The sequence below is a fragment of the Austrofundulus limnaeus genome, unplaced genomic scaffold, assembly GCF_001266775.1.
Source record: "Austrofundulus limnaeus strain Quisiro unplaced genomic scaffold, Austrofundulus_limnaeus-1.0 Scaffold1061, whole genome shotgun sequence".
Taxonomy (NCBI): Eukaryota; Metazoa; Chordata; class Actinopteri; order Cyprinodontiformes; family Rivulidae; genus Austrofundulus; species Austrofundulus limnaeus.
In genome coordinates this window covers 3,157-3,859 of record NW_013953463.1, presented here as the reverse complement: position 1 = coordinate 3,859, position 703 = coordinate 3,157, and positions in this window count along the sequence as shown.

Below are 703 nucleotides of genomic sequence, written 5' to 3'. Positions count from 1 at the left end.
TTTCCAAGGTTTAGTTTATAGCCAGAGATGCGGCTAAATTGATCAAGAGTTGCAAGTACAACAGGGACTGAAGAGGCTGGTTTAGAAATATAGAGAAGCAAGTCGTCAGCGTACAAGGAAAGCCGCTGTTCGATGCCTGATCTTGTGACCCCACTTAAATGTGTATTGGATCTAAGTGAGATGGCCAATGGCTCTATAGCTATTGCAAAAAGTAGTGGGGACATGGGGCACCCCTGTCTAGTGCCTCTAAAGAGAGGAAAGTATTTAGAGTAGATGGAATTTGTTTTGACAGAGGCAAGTGGGGAAGTGTACAAGAGCTTTATCCATGAAACAAACTTATTACCAAATCCAAAACGATGAAGTACATAAAAAAGGTAACCCCACTCCACTCTGTCAAACGCCTTCTCCGCATCTAGACTAATCACAAATTCGGCTTCACAAGAATCTGTGGGGTTATAGAGCACATTAAATAACCGTCTAACATTGGAGAAGGCATATCTCCCCTTAATAAATCCAGTCTGGTCAGGACTGATCAACGATGGCAAGACAGTTTCTAAACGGAGGGCTAAAAGTTTGGCGAGAATTTTATAGTCTACATTTAAAAGAGAAATTGGGCGATAGGAGCCACAGGATAAAGGATCTTTATCCTTCTTCAGGATCAAAGAGATAGAAGCCTGTAACAAGGATGTAGGGAGAGTTTCAG